Source organism: Vicia villosa, linkage group LG7 (assembly GCF_029867415.1).
Source record: "Vicia villosa cultivar HV-30 ecotype Madison, WI linkage group LG7, Vvil1.0, whole genome shotgun sequence".
Classification (NCBI taxonomy): Eukaryota; Viridiplantae; Streptophyta; class Magnoliopsida; order Fabales; family Fabaceae; genus Vicia; species Vicia villosa.
In genome coordinates this window covers 94186872-94203181 of record NC_081186.1, presented here as the reverse complement: position 1 = coordinate 94203181, position 16310 = coordinate 94186872, and the positions used below count along the sequence as shown (strand labels likewise).

The window sequence follows — 16310 nt, the reverse complement described above, 5'->3', positions numbered from 1 at the left end:
ACACAGTTGGTGCAGAAATTAAAATTTGCAGGCGCGGAGTCCGGGTTTCAGATTATACTGGTAACAATTAAATTATTATTGGTTTTATTTCCCACTAATTTTTATTTTTATACTATATTATTTTTTCAAAATCTCTTTCTTTCTTTTCAAATATCTTCCTTTCTTTTTCTTTCAAATCAAATCCTAGCTTTATTCTATACCCCTTTTCTTTTCAAAACCTACCATACTTTTTTTTCAAATCCTACTACTATTCCAACGGTACCACTCCACTCCCAACGTCTCTATCTCTCTCTTTTCACTCTATAAATACTCCTCATTTTTTCCATAAATTCTCACATCAAATTTCACTCATCTCCCAAATTTCTCAAACTTCTATCTCATAATTATTTTCTCTTCTTCCTCGGCAAAAATGGCAAAGTGGATGGATACACTTTTTCTTATAGTCATCACTATTTTTACGGTGATCATGTCCTTCTTCTGTCTGCATAGTCCTGAAAAATGCGGACCTGCGATGGTTACACTTCCGATCATCTATTTTCTGTTGTTCATAAGCATGGATTATTAATCGTCATTTTTAAAGTTTGTTGTATTTGTCGCTTTCAAATAGTGTACCGTTTATTTTATTTGTCGTACTGTTCATTATATTATGTAATATTTGTACTGTTAGTATTAAATGTTGTACTATCTGTCGTACGGTAGTTTAATTATCAAGATAATATTATGTGTGTTAAATATTTATTTTTCTGTGCATTAAATATTTTTTTCAAGGTTATTATCGGTATTTTCGTTCGCGTACAGTATATTTTATTTATTTATTATGTTTGTGTTTTTCTAACAGCTCAGGTAAATAAATTTTTCACCATTAACACAACAAAAACAAAAAAAAGAAAAAATTAACTTTAACTGTTGAATTTTCACTTTAACTATTACGTTAATACCCTGACAACTAGTTACCAGTCAAACCCGCTATCAGCGCAATTCTCCGTGTTTGTACCATCAGTCAAATCAATTTTTCGCACTTCAAATTTCCAAGATTTTGTTCTAGAAGTCTTCTGATAATCACGTGGTCAACAGAGACTCAACACTGCACAAAAATCAGGTACGCCTAACTGTCTCCTACACAAATAGTCCCTAACTAGGTTTTTTTATTTTTTCAGGAGAACGAGTTTTTGAGACCTCAAATGGATTTCATGGATCTACATACGTCTCAAAGTACCACCAGACAAATTTTCAAACTTCGATTCGCTCGGACGCACAGTCAACAGCTCAAATAGTCAACAGACGACCAGTTTGACCAAAAAGTCAACAGACAGTCAAAAATGCAATTTTTGGTCAACATCCATATTTTGTCAAAAGATTCATCACGTGATCAATGGTTGATCATAATTCATCAAGAAAAGTTCAGAAATCGACAAAACTCAAAATTGCAAAATTAGAGTTTTTTACCTAAAAGTCAACTGAACTTTGACCGACCATAACTCTCTCATAATTTATCAGAAAAATTCCAACCAAAGCTCATTCTCAAGTAAATTCAATTCTCTACAACTTTGATGTTGGGACCAAGGTCAAGAAATGCTTCCGCCTAAGAGATATAAGCCAAAACATTACAGGTCATTTTCAAAGTCAACAAAAAGCAGTTTTTTGTCAAAGCCCATATCATCAAGATAACTTCTCCAAATGCAAAAACGCTTCCAAAGTGGCTTGTAGAGGACATCTTGGGCTTTCCAAAAAGTTAAAGAACACTTTCATAGGATCAAAATTGAGGGAGATATGCCTTGATGAAGTTGACCTTTTTTGGAAAAATGCATGAAACAAGTAATGACCAAAATTTGATTTTTTTTCAAAAAGGCCAATTCTTTTGTGATTCAATCTTGATTCTCATATGTTTAAAGGGCATCCACGACCCATCCATGATTCATGACATTTTTATTTCATTTTAATTAAATTTTATTCATTTAAAGTTTAATTAAAGTGAGATAATTCAAAGATATTATCAAAGATGCTTATGGTTGCCAATCAAGACCAATTCAAGATGCTTAAATATATTATTGCAAGATTGAAGAGAATAATACTTGAGTGTTTTAACCATGGTTAAGAAATACACTCATTGAAAATATTCCATTATCATATTTTTTCCACAAAATCAATCATGACAATTTCCACTTGCAAGGCTTCCAAGATCAAACTCTTTGCCTATAAATAGAACTTCATTTTCTTCATTCAAGAGGAGGAAAAATAGGAGGAGGAACAAGAGAAGAATAACAACATACTCCAAAAGCATAGCATAAGTTTTATATTTTTCAAAAGTTTCAAGAAACTTGTAAAAATCAAGGCTCATTCAAATAGCCACTTTCAATCAATTTCAATCACTCTATTCCACTCTTGGAACATCATAGAGTAAGTACAATGTAATTTTTAATATGTAGTAGTGTTAGGAGTTCATGAATTAAAAACTCCATATTTATGCATATTTTCAATTTCTCAAAAAAAAAATGTTTTAATTTTAGTTTTAAGTTGATAAAATGTTTATTTAATTTTTAACATAAAAATATTTTATTTCTTTTCATAATTAATTTATATTGCTTAATTAATTAGTAATTATGTAAATATTGCTTTTTTTTAATTATTTTTAACCAATCAAAAAACTCCAAAAATATTTTCCTTTTAGATTTAGGTTTATATTTTTTATAATCTAATTTTTGACATATAAAATAATATTTTTCTTGTTAAGTTTAATTATTTGTATAATTATTTGTTTAATTAGCTTGTTAATTAACTTAAAATCAATTCCAAAAAAAAATCACAAAAAGAATGAATTAAGTTTAATTTGTTTTATATTTATTTTTGTATATTATTTGATATTGTTTCTTATCTTTTTCCTTTGTCCCGAATCAGAATAAAAGATCAACTATGGCAGAGATTGTATGCAGTTGATTTAAGACTTTTGGAAATTTATCGTGTAGTCGCTATGATTCTATCAAGCTTCTGATAAATTTTCATTTACTTTAAATCCGAGATCATCATTCACTCACCATCGATCTTCACTAACATCGTGAATATACTTGACTAGCTTCAAGATGATTCACGTGCTAACATACTAACAATTGACTTTAATTTCCGCATTTTATTATATTGTTCTTTATATTTCTTGCTTTATGCTTTATTTTATTACTTATTATTTATGTTTTTGTTATTTTTTCTTTGTCCATTTGGACATATTATTTATATTTCTGTTATTTTTTCTTTGTCCATTTGGACATATTATTTATATTTCTGTTATTTTTTCTTTGTCCATTTGGACATATTATTTATATTTCTGTTATTTTTTCTTTGTCCATTTGGACATATTATTTATATTTCTGTTATTTTTTCTTTGTCCACTTGGACATATTATTTATATTTCTGTTATTTTTTCTTTGTCCATTTGGACATATTATTTATGTTTCTGTCATTTTTTCTTTGTCCATTTGGACATATTATTTATGTTTCTGTTATTTTTTTCTTTGTCCATTTGGACATATTATTTATATTTCTGCTATTTTCTCTTTGTCCATTTGGACATATTATTTATGTTTCTGTTATTTTTTCTTTGTCCATTTGGACATATTATTTATATTTCTGCTATTTTCTCTTTGTCCATTTGGACATATTATTTATGTTTCCGCTATTTTTTCTTTGTCCATTTGGACATATTATTTATGTTTCCGCTATTTTCTCTTTGTCCATTTGGACATATTATTTATGTTTCCGCTATTTTTTCTTTGTCCATTTGGACATATTATTTATGTTTCTGTTATTTTTTCTTTGTCCATTTGGACATATTATTTATGTTTATGCTATTTTTTCTTTGTCCATTTGGACATATTATTTATGTTTCTGTTATTTTCTCTTTGTCCATTTGGACGTGCGCTGATGATGATTCGTGAGATGAAATATTTTATTATTAGTTGAGTAGTAAATTAGTATAAATTAAACATCATTGTTGAGATTGATATCTTATTAATCATGGTTATATGTGAGTTTTTAATAATACTGATAAAAAAATTCAAATATACTACTACTATGGATCTTACAAAAGTCATTGCTTATTGTCAACAAAGAAAAGAAAAGAAAAGAAAAGTTATTGCACGATAAAATATTTATTATATTGAATGGGACCATGAACAGAAAAAGAGAGAAGCATTGTGAATGTAAACCACATTGGCAAAACAGTACATATGTAATGATTCAAAAATCCAAGGATGGAAACCCATAGTAGTTCATTTACTCATATATGCATTTATTTTCTAGTTAAAAATCTATGATCATAGATTAAAAGCTTTCACTTTATCTTGCATTACATGTGATTTTTCATCATTTTGGTTGAGATATGGTTCTGAATTTTTCATGTACTCATGAGGCATTCTTTTGCAGGAAACACAATTAATTGACTAAATTACTTAGGTAAAATATGTGTACTTTAATTTTCATTCTCTTAAGAAAAGTTATGACTTGTGAAGGTTTTCTACTGTCCTCTTCAAAGAGTCAAAGAAAATGTAGTCAAGAGAATATTAATAAGAAGTACGTAGAATCTCTCAACTTTTGGAAAGTAGAGTACTAATTTGTAGTCTTTTTAGTTAGTTCTATCTAAGTTCTCTTTAATAAAGGAAAAATGAATGATTGGAAGTAAGTAGCATGAAGCTAGTAACAATTGACTTTAGAATGCTTTTATTTAGTTTATTTGAAATTTATAAGAAATTCTAAATGCAAAATTAATTTTGTTAAAAACTATTTAGAGTAATAAACCCTAAATGAGTAATAAAATCTTAAATGTAAAATTATTCTATTTTATTCTATTAATTGAAATAATTTGAAAATAAAACAACAATTGCAAAAATAAGTAATATACACCATATGTTAAACTCCAAGATAATAATACAAAGACTTGAATCTCCAAAGTTGTGAAAGAGAGAAAGTGTGAACGTTCGCTTGGTCATTTCCGTGTGAGTGACCAGTTTTTTGTAAAGACATAAGGATATTTTTGAAAATACTATGGAAAAACCACTCATATTAAAAATATTTGAGAAACCTCTCATATTTTATTTAAACCATCTGGTAACATTTTTATAGCCAAGCCAACTGATTAGGCGAGTGTCTGATTAATTAAAAGACTTTTTTCCAAATTAATAAACGATTAAACTCAATACCTAATCGATTATTTTCACTAAGTTAAGTTGAAAATCGATTAAGATAGTATCTTAATGATTGCTAATGACTAAATATCAAAACCTTCCATTTGTGGCTTGAGCAATCGTTTGTTGAATGTCAATAATAGATTAGCCTAATCGATTATGGCATTGATTTGACCCAAAGATTGTTTCAAAATTTATACCGCGCCTTGACCTATAAATAAAGAGATTTTATATAACGTTTACACACCTAGAAAATGAACTTTGATGTCACTTTCATTTCTCTCATCATTTTTACTAAATTTCTCTTTTGTTTCTCACATATATTTAGTCATAGTACTTCGAGAGTATTCTTGAGTCTAAGAGAGAATATTTGTTCTAGGTGAGGGTTTAATTGTAATTTATCAAGAGTGTATCATCTCATGAGTTAATATTTCTTCTATAAGATATTACTTTGGTTACAAGCTAAATAAGTTAAAAACTCTTGTTTGGTTTGGGGGAATGTCCTAGGAAGTCTTTGTTTGTTTCTTGAGTTTTCCAAGAAGAAAAACTCTCTTTTGGTTCGTATAGATCAATCATTGAAATACCCACAAAGGTTCTTGAGCTCAGCTCGATAAAAAGCTCTATCGGTTCTAGATCGGCCCGGTTAAAATCTATTTGGTTCCCGAGTTCATCCTGGTAAAAGCTCAGTTTGTTCGAGATCAGCCCGTAGAAAATATCAACTCAATTTGTGGTAAGCCTATATAAAACCTTGGTTTGGTTCAAAGGTTAGCTAACTCAAAACTCCATCTTGGTTTGAGATTAGCCCGCGGAAAATCTCTGTTTGTTTGGGAGGATTTCCACTCCAAACTTTGTTCGCTGTTTGGTTGGAAGTTAGCCTTAAGATTTCATTTCTTTGTATAAGGATGTTCTTGGACATATCTTTCTAAAAGTTATTGAGCTTAATGGATACTCTCAACAATAATTCTTGGGTATATGAGTAGGTCAGTTAAGACAGATCCTATATAAATCTATCGTGTGTTTCTTTATCCCTTACCTCTTCACTTTATTGTTTTTTCCTTTGGTTTTTCGCTTATTATTTACTCATTTGTTTTCAAAATATTTTTAAACTCTGATTTCGCAAATGCTTTTATTTTAAATAAATATTTTGCAAACCTCCATAATTGTCCCCCTCTTGTGTATGGAGTCAGATGTCTAATATCTCTTTCTATGAGGCAATAGCCTACCCTATTATAATCCGAAGGTGTATTTTAAGAGATTCAAACACATTTCATATTTTCTTGCTCCACCAAATATGAATTCTAGATGGGTTGTGTAATCCTCGTCTTCCTTAAATTTTACAATCATGTTGTCTGTGTAAGCTTTAAACACGTCTCCTATCTAATTGTTGAATACTTTGTTCATCAATTACTGGCAAGTAACCCTGGAATTTTTAGGGCAAAAGGGTATGATCTTGTAGCAGCAACTTCCTTCGTTAATCATGAAGGCTATTTTATTATGGTCCATAGGGTCCATTGATATCAAATTATATCCTAATTAAGTATGAATTCATAAAAGATAACAACTTAAACCCTCATGAGTTGTCATGAAGTAAGTCTATATTGGAGGCATGACCTATTGATATTTGAGTAGTAGACCCACATAATTTATTGTTGGCTTTCTTTAGAAATACTATGTTGGAAATCCAAGTTGTGTATTTCACTCCTTATATGAACCATACTTTATGAAGCTCGTCTAATGCCTTTATTGTGGCTTCTACTTATTATCGTGATTGATTTTTCCCGCACTGGGCCTCGTAAGGGACATATTCTCGGAGGGCTAAGGTGTAGCACTCTACCTTCAAGATGGAAGTGGGCATGTCCTTTATAAACCATGCGATCAAATCATGGTGTCTCTATAAACGTTCCATCAAAGTCTTACACGCAAGTACTTGTAGGCTAGCCCTTATTTTAATAGTATTTGATGGACCGCCTCTTACACAAATGATAATAGAATCATTGATAGGTTTGGGCCTCTCCACTTTTTCTGGATTTTGGGTGGCATAACTACATCGTCTTCCCCCACTTCCTCTAATTAGGAATCTAACTCCAGTGCTTCCTTGTGTCTTTCATCCCCATCTTGTGAATTTTCATCGATCATTTTCTTTTCCTAAAGGGCTAATAAGCAAGCTCGGGTGGATGATAAATTTGTCTCTAACACTTCAATTCGTTCTTCTAAAGTGTGAAATTTTATTTTCAAATGCACAATTAAGGAAACCGCTACAAAGGTGGAAAGAGAAGGTCAACCAAGAATGCCATTGTAAATGGAGTCACAATTTAGAATAATTTTTATCCTAATTATTATAAGTTATACGTATCCTAGGGGTGTTATGATTGTCCCGTTAAAACCCTGCATGCTTCTATTGTAATATGGGTAAAGTATGAAAAGAAGGCCAACCCAAATACGATTTAACACGCATAATATCACATGAGCTTCTTTGATCTACTAACATGCGTTGGATATCTCAACCAACCTTTGTTACCCTGATGAGTTTAGGTACTTAATGATTGGGGCCTCCGTCATGTAATTCTTCTTCATAGAAAGAGAGTGAGGGTCTCTTGTTGATACGAGAATCTTTGAAGGCACACTTTCTTGCAAGAGGATGTATCACCTATCACTAGGTATATGAAAATTATCCTCGACATGACATGATAAAAGGTCAATTGCTTTGGTGGTTAGTGAATCCTTCCTGTCATAAAAGGATAACCCATAGTTTGCTTCTATGACGGACAAGTATTCCCACCGGTCGAATATCCAGTGAATGGGAGAATTCTTGGGAAATCCCCCTCTATTTGTCTAGGTTACTCTTATCGCTAGAAGACGTCATATTACTTTGAATGAAAAGGCGATATTGACTACCACCAACGAGACCAAACTATCTCAGTGGTATGTTGGAAGTTGGATAAGATAAATGTGCCAAATGAGCCTTTGGACCGATTGATTCTTTTTCAATTTGGTGAGGCGTCAAAAAGAAAAAATTAGGGTAACACTTACAAAAAATACTCCAATGCCCAAATCAGTAGTTGATTGAAGTAAAAGGAGGAATGTTTTAGGTTTTTTTAGTGTGTTTCTAATTTAACGTCCACTTTCCCTTTTTATAGGAATTTTATTAGAGTTTCAATTGACCTCCATTCTTTAGTTTCCATCCAGACCGTTTATGTTTTCAAATAACAAAATATGACTTGTTCGACGATCCAACGGTCTAGTCTTTACTTTTATGTTGTGATCTTGTGTTTTATAGGGCATGTGTATAGGTGTTCTTTAAGTCCCAAAACCTTACGCTTGATGACACATTCATGAAGTCCCTGCCCCGACGTCACCCTTATCCCCAATTTCTTCCTCTTTAAGGTTTTACACGTTTTTTCTCTCGTGGAACCGAGACTGATCCAAATTAACCATGATCCAGATCTACATACCAATCTCAACTCTACCTTAATCCAGATAGAAACAATACCCTACAATCCAAAACCTATAATACAAGAATTTAATATAATTTCAACATATACCATCATATTTAGTATAGCTTATGTATCAAATTTTTACACTATCAATATTTACCCAACTCAAATACAACATTAAATGAGTTTAATTTTAATGTTTAAAGTTAGTTCAAAGGATTGGATGTGAGGAGAAGAAGTACAGTATGATATAATAATGGGAAAAGTTAACATATGCCCTAAGAGCATAAGATAATGATATATTTATAGAAATATTTTCTTAGAACGCGTGCATTCAATGTATCGAAACTTTAAATATGACTTTATTGCATTTAATTACATTTAACTTTTTTTAATTATAGTATCTTTAACATGTGCCCTAAGGGCACATGTTAGCATTGACCCTATAATAATTAGTAAATTGATGGAAACAGAAATAGAAAAACTCTCCTTAAACCATAATCATCTATTTGTTACATTCATCAACTATAAAAGTCATACATTTCTACATTCATTGACTATAAAATTCAAATGTTTTATTTTATAACAACACATCAATAACAACACACCTCAAAGAAAATCTTGAGAGAAAAATCTAAAAGAGAGTCTAACCATCTTTTGTATTGGTGAAATTGTAATAATTTTCTTTTTTATAGGTGAAATTGTAATAATTTTCTTTTTTATAGGTGAAATTGTAATATTTTTTTTTATTAATCTAAAAGAAAAGATATTCTTATTGTTTCATTATTATTCTTTATAGTATAAAAAAAACATGATAATAAGATAATCAACTATCCGTTAACCTTGGATTAACCTTGTATTAGATGTATATAAATAAAATCTTGCAAGATGCTCATTCACAAAACCACTAAGATTTTCAAACTTCTCCTTTTGTTAATTAATCCAATGATAGTTACTTTTTAGAAGCACCTTCTTCATTTTGATTTTTAAAATATAGTTACCACATCACATGCTCTTCTTCACATGTTGTGCATTTAGATTTGTGCAAACACATAAAAAGACAAAACCTTCTCCCAAAAAAGACATGCAGTGGGTCACATGGAGATTGAGATAAATCATGTGATGTAACATACATATATTTTCACTCTGAAAAACCTGAAAATGATGGTAATATTAACTTTGGAATAGAATCTTCTCAATTATTGAAATTTCTTATTTAGACCTTTCGGATTCTAAGGAGTTACTATTATGCATAGTGTTTTAGAGGCTTCCTATACTTTGACTAACAAATAGTGTGCAACAAAATAGCTTCTCTATGTCACTTTTCACTTCATTTTCTAAGTAAAATGTTAAGAAAAAAAAACAAGGAAGAGAAAGTAAGAAATTTTTCATGTGAGATGAGTTTTGAAACTTCACAATGTTTAAAATTGGTGACAAATAGATATGTCTGTTCCATTTAAATTTATTTCGTCAAAATTTGTAAAAGATAGGACATATCTGTTTATAGACATAAATTTATTTCGTCAAAATTTGTAAAAGATAGGACGAAATAAAGAGTTGTAAAATTTGGGAAAAAGTTCATAATAAACGGAATGGAGCGAAAAAACATATTAGAGGATGTGAGTTAAGAACCATATCCTATTCCGCAAAAAGAAAAAAAAAATGAAAAAACAGACATATCCGACGAATCAAACTCGTTATACCGCTTCATGCTATAGAAATGACACAAAAATCACTTACATATTGTCCAATAAAAATTGGAGGAGACAACTCAACTCATGATCAAGTTTCCTTAAGTTAAATAATTACATTAAGAAAAGGGAATCTGAACATGCACTTAAAGTCATGCATTATGTATCATTTTGTTTTCTTATTTCCTTTTTACTATTTAAGAAGCTTTGAGAAGTGAGATATAAAAATATGGTAAAATAAGAGAAGATTCACTTATATAACTTTGCAGTAGATATATACATATTTAATAATTCCACAATTTGAGGCTAGAAGAAGCTACTTCTTTTTTTTAAGTCACGGGTGTGCTTTGAATATTGTACATATAAAGATGAATAATGGTCAGAATGTTCCACCTTGATACTAGCTACTAGTACCAAACAACTTCCACTACTAGAAATACTCAAATTTCCTGCGGATTTACCTGCAGATTTTAGCCAAATTTCCGCAGGAAACACGTTTCCTGCGGATTTTCCTGCGGCTTTATGTCCCCAGCTAAAACCTTCGTGGGTAATATTTTCGGCAGCAAATTCCGCAGGTAATTCCGCAGGTATATCCGCAGGAAATTTCCGCAGGTAAATCCGCAGGAAATTTTCGCAGGTAAATCCGCAGGTAATTTCTATCTCAAATTAAAAAAAATTATAAACTTTTGAAACATTATAAAAAAAAGAATGATATCAGTAAGCACTAAGTAGTAGGTGAAGAATAAAATCCATAGTAGAATGATCTTCTGAAAATAAGGGTGGAAAACAAAACTTACTGGAAGTCCAACAGCACACATAGCAAAGCTATAGTGTTTGTTCCGACACGAAGATTTACATCGCCAATATATCTGAATCTCCTGTCCTCCCTCGTTCCATAGGCAGAGCCTGTTTTCAATCATATATATCATGTTTCTTTTCCCTTTTCTATGGAAGCGTGATCTACTAAAGAAGAAAATTAACTACATACCAGAAAGTCGACCATTGATAAAAACATGCACAGCATGGCCAGTGGACTGAACAATGAGAGAAGGGAGTTTGCCTCCATGGAGAAAGGATTCGGACGAATCAACATCAACGCTGTAGACACATCGATATGAAATAAATCAGTACAGCAAAAATGGTTTTTAAATCTCCTTCTTTTAGCTGCTGAAACCTTAGAGATTCAGTCAAAATGTCAAAGTCGAGCAATTTTAGATGTCAATATTCGGTACAACATCTAGAATCTAGAAATATCAATATCAGTTATCTGTTTCCATGGTTGATGCAACTTGCAAGTGATCTTTACGATGCTAGAAAGATGTAAGAGAAATGCTAAGCATTACGACTCAATAATGGTCATTGTTAACGTATGTTGGATGAAAATAAAGAACGGCTAGAGAACAAAAGGAGAAAAATGTAAACAACTTACAAAATCAATCTTACCTAGTTATATACCAAAGGTAAATCACTTATATCTCATGTTACATTTATCTGTTCCAAGAGACCAGAAGCAGTGATTGTATTTGTAGAACTAGAAGAAGTATCTTCAACGAAACTCTTCCATGAGAACATATGAGTATTTGTAGGAAACATTTCCATCTGAGATGTTTGCACTCCAACCTAACATAGGAAGAAACTAAAGTCAGTGGTTTACATTTCCGCAAGACCATTTCCGCAATTACATAATATGGGAGTAACTGTAAAAAATGATTACCAGCCACTCCAAGCCTCTGTCCACATTGTAGGCTTGTAAGGTTTATTGGGAGTAAATTTATCACAATAAAAGCCATTGCAAGTGTTTATCTGTCACATAACAGGAAACATACTAGTTTATCAGTCACATGATGTTACCGGTGCATAATGTTAACAACCTCTAAGGGAGAGAGTGAGAAAAATTACCACTAGATCTGGAGCATCGTCTTCCTTGCACATCACCCATGGAACCCCGGTTCCCATTTCAACAGCCATTTTTGCAGCCCAGCTCATATAATTATAGCCAACAGGTCCAAGTAATTTACTCTGCCCCATACTCATTCTCAATCTGAAACAACATAAAGTGTATCTATCATTATTGTTGTTGTTACAAACAAAACTGGATCTAGAAGAAAAGTTAACCACAATTAGTACCTTTCCTAAAAAATAAAAGGGAATTTTGGCAGTTTATAAATGCACAAAAAACTACTAACAATTAATAACAGAGGTTAAACCTCAGAGGTGTGTTTTTGGAGTAAATGAAAAAAGAAACATTTAAACAAAAGATATACATATGTACCAAGACATTGACACCTCACTGAATTGCTTGAACACTAGTAGCACCCATTGTTCAATCCATACTGCAAAACATGAAATTAAAAAAATGTATAATTCAATGTAAGTACATGTGTTGTTGGACACCGAATGCGTATTCAATCCGAATAAGCTGCAAATATGGCAATCCAATAAGTGATTCTAGGATAACAATTATCCAAGTGCTATAAACTTCTCAAAATATGATAATACCTTAGAAATTCAAGAGAGGTGCAACTCTGAGCAACAACTATAACTCCCTCATCGGTCACACGTACACACCTATCACGTAAAAACAGATACAGCTCGATTAGTTTCATAAAATGAGATAGACGAATATTCAAGTTGATCGTGAGTTTACCAAGTCAGATTGAGGGATACAAGGTTCTTGCATTTCGAAATACATTCAAGTCCTTCGTCTGAAAGATTCTGCAAGGCAAACTTATTTCTATTAGCAGTTTGCATTAGATAGAATTGTGCGGAGAAATCTACAACAACCGAAGATTTTACCTGGGCACCACAGAGATCCAAAAACATGAGCTGTGAAACTGAATAAGAGTAATGCAGTGAATTTTCAGGGAAAGAAAGACAAATTGAACTTCAATAGGTTGAGTTTCAATTCATACCTAGACACTGCATAGAGATTCAAACTTTGAAGGGATAAGCATTTCTGCAACAAATGCTTCAGCCCTTCGTCGGTTAACTTAACTTTGGAAAGGCATAGATAAACACCAACCGTCCATAAAACATCCACCATGATAGAAGATTAACATTCAAGCCCCAACTCAGAATCAACCTAATAAACTCATTGTGGCATTTCAACAAACAATTTGTTTTCAAAAATCACCAAGTTTATAATCAATGTAAACTGAATTTTCTTATGTCAACCATGAAGAATTAATTCATTACTACAATGGCTTGTTATTTAATTGTTCATCCCTATTACATAGAATCTTACACCTTTAGAAAAAGAAAAACTTAGTTCACTAGCTAAGATTGGCACCAGTATAAATCTCAGCTCTGCATCACACCTTCTACTAATTTATACATGATTTGTCACAACTCTCTTATTCCTTCAATCATTTGTCACGTGTTTAGAGTTTTGAATTGTGTGTATGTACAAAGAAATTAATCATGAAAGCTAAAACTAAAAAATATATAATTCTACTATTCTCTTTTCTTAATTTAAGAACTATTTAAAGGAGAAGACCTAAAGATTTTTTGTAGCATAGCCAAAATGCAAACATGTTAATTAGTGACTGTGTGAGGGATTTATATATGTTCTTCAAAGGAATATAGTATAGGTGAATGGTATTGTTTTCAGGAAATTTTGGATGCACAACTTGAAGTGAAGTGCTTAGATATGGCTTATCAAATTGTGGCTCTAACTCAACACTTAGAAGCTTTCTAGTAAAAGTTGATGCCAAAGCAAAGAAAAATTAGGGTGTTACCAAAAATCAACACTCAACACTTCAACAGATATACTAAATGTTCTTCAAGAAAAATTAAATGTTACCAAAAATCTATCTAACTAATTAATACTTTTTATTAATTTGATTCAATAACATAATTGAAAAAATTAATATTGGAGAGCATTTAGCAGTGAGGTAAATGGTGTACATCTTCTGGAGCATGGCAACATTCAGCTACTTCTTCAATTGTCAATGGCTCAATAGGCTCCTTGCATCTGAAAATACAAAACAAGCAAATTGCAATTAGTAGCGAACCGGACAGTATCTTTAAAAAGAATACCTAACTACAGCATATTAGTTCAATCTCTCCTCTCAAACTAATATTCTCTTCGATTTGTCATTTACAAGTAGATCCCTTTTTCATAACTAACCTGTCAATTCTTGTAAGTCTCTGGCCTTTCAACTCTCTCTGCTCCCTCACAAGCTATCACATTTATTGCATCCCTTCCATATAACCCTTTCTCAAACATCAACCTATATGGATCTTCCTGCGAATTGTACTCAAATGGAACCTTGAACTTCTTGCAGTACTTCTCAAGTCGCCGACCCGTCTCCTCAACCCTTTCTGCAGGCCTAAATCCTGGCTGAGGAAGATCAAATCCTGTAATACGAATTAATTAAAAACTAATCAACAAATAACCTAATGATATGTTACCTATCAACAACTAATCCCTGATAAATAACCTGCATTGCTGAAACTGGAAGGCAATTAAAAAACATAATGATATACACTACAGCTTAACATCATTGATTTCACGAATTAAATAAAAAAGTGATTAAGAAACGATGAAACGGAATCGAACCGGAAAGATGAGAGAAGTCTTTGAGTTTATTGGCGAGGCCACCGGCGGGAGAGTCGTTGGGAGTTTCCTTGACGAGGTAGACGTAAGTGAAGCCGCCTTCTCCGAGCTGACGCAAGACGCGGAAGCGATTCTCGTTGATCCAAACATCGCCACCTCCGTTCACGAAGTAGCATAATGCATTTAAACTGAAATTGTCTAATACAAAAATCCAACTGGTTCAGGTTAAAGGTCACGTGATGATGAACACAAAAATGACCTCCTTTCTTCGATTGGAGGTGAGGTGACGGAGGAAGAGGCAGAAGGTGGTTCGACGGCGGCGCTAGGGTTTTCAGAGAGAAAGAAGAAAACATAACGAGTTCACCTTTTGCATATTGGAAAAATGAAAGAGAAAATGTTTAAAGGTAAAAATGATAAAATAAAATAGTGTAAGAAAAAAATAATACTTTTAATACTTATATGCTTATTAAACTTTTTTTTACTAAAATGTAAAATTAAATAAAATTATCTAAAGATAAATTTAAAAAGTCAAAATTTATTTTAATTCAAAATAAAAAATTAAATATAATTTCATATAACACATTATTATTATTATTATTATTATTATTATTATTATTATTATTATTATTATTATTAGAGTAGGATTTTTAAAATTAAAACTTTTAAAATAATTAACAATTGAACAAATATAATTTTATATAACACAAAATATATATTTGTTAAAAGAAATTAAATTCAAAATTTAGAAAAAATTTATAGTAAAAGATATAATGACATTAATAGAGAAATTTATACATTATATATCATATTTGTTTCAATATGTTATTTTTAAAATTATAGATTATTTGGTCCAATATAAAATAAATAAGTTGAAGAATTATATATATATATATATATATATATATATATATATATATATATATATATATATATATATATATATATATCATTTATAAAGTTAATTAAAATAAAATAGAAAAAACATTATAAAAATAATTAATAACATAGAAAAATTAGAATTAAACTAAATAAAGAAAAAACCATAAAAATAATTAATAAAATAGAAAAAACACTATCAATTTTTATATAAATTTAAATATTGAAATATGTCAAAATCGCAGGTAAATTCGCAGGAAATATACCTGCGGATTTACCTGCGGAACTTGTATTACAGTTTGTTTTTATTATAAATTAAATATCGCAGGAAAATCCGCAGGAAAGTTTCCTGCGAATTTACCTGCGGATTTTTAGTTTATGTAAATATTTTGTTTAAAATATATATTCCGCAGCAAAATCCGCAGGTATTTCTGCAGAATTTGCTGCCACTTTTAGATCCGCAGGAAATTTATTTTATTTAATAAAATCCCAGGAAAATCCGCAGGAATACCTGCGGAAAATTTTCCGCAGGAAATTCCGCAGGTAATACGTGTATTTCTAGTAGTGTTCACTATTTATA

General features: G+C 31.1%; 1 long non-coding RNA gene across 4 annotated transcripts; it reads right to left on the bottom strand.

Annotated features, from left to right (window-relative positions):
• Positions 1–10940: 10940 nt before the first annotated feature.
• LOC131615927 (uncharacterized) lies at positions 10941–15257 on the bottom strand. 4 transcript variants are annotated; one of them, XR_009287969.1, is made up of 12 exons: positions 14858–15257; positions 14426–14655; positions 13209–14269; positions 13093–13130; positions 12944–13011; positions 12796–12864; positions 12569–12629; positions 12196–12337; positions 12011–12099; positions 11740–11916; positions 11285–11394; positions 10941–11202 (listed from the first exon to the last, which is right to left on the bottom strand). It is a non-coding gene; the product is annotated as an uncharacterized LOC131615927 (long non-coding RNA). The 4 variants fall into 4 exon arrangements; XR_009287970.1 differs by having other exon boundaries at positions 13093–13378; positions 14203–14269; XR_009287968.1 differs by having other exon boundaries at positions 11740–11932; positions 13093–14269.
• Between the last annotated feature and the right edge of the window lie 1053 nt (positions 15258–16310).